General features: G+C 50.4%; 1 protein-coding gene across 1 annotated transcript in view; it reads right to left on the reverse strand.

Annotated features, from left to right (window-relative positions):
- Positions 1–401, reverse strand: part of rnf213b (ring finger protein 213b) — a 40,539-nt gene that overhangs the window by 12,265 nt on the left and 27,873 nt on the right. The gene's annotated exons all lie outside the window — the stretch shown is intronic.

Genomic DNA, 401 nt, shown 5'->3' on the forward strand with positions numbered 1-401 from the left:
ACTAACAGGATGAACTAACGCGATGAACTAACGCGATGAACTAACAGACAGGATGAACTAACACGATGAACTAACAGGATGAACTAACACGATGAACTAACAGGATGAACCAACAGGATGAACTAACAGACACAATATTACTTTGATTCACTCTGATTGTTTTCATTTCCTTCAGTAAATTTCAGTGCGTGGTGTTTTAGCAGAAATGCACGTTTTATATCCGTGTCTCTCCCACCCTCTCTCCCACCGTCTCTCCCACCCTCTCTCCCACCCTCTCTCCCACTCTCTCTCCCACCCTCTCTCCCACCGTCTCTCCCACCCTCTCTCCCACCGTCTCTCCCACCGTCTCTCCCACCGTCTCTCCCACCCTCTCTCCCACCGTCTCTCCCACCCTCTCTCCC

Source organism: Nematolebias whitei, chromosome 17, assembly GCF_014905685.2.
Source record: "Nematolebias whitei isolate Nwh7 chromosome 17, NemWhi1, whole genome shotgun sequence".
Classification (NCBI taxonomy): Eukaryota; Metazoa; Chordata; class Actinopteri; order Cyprinodontiformes; family Rivulidae; genus Nematolebias; species Nematolebias whitei.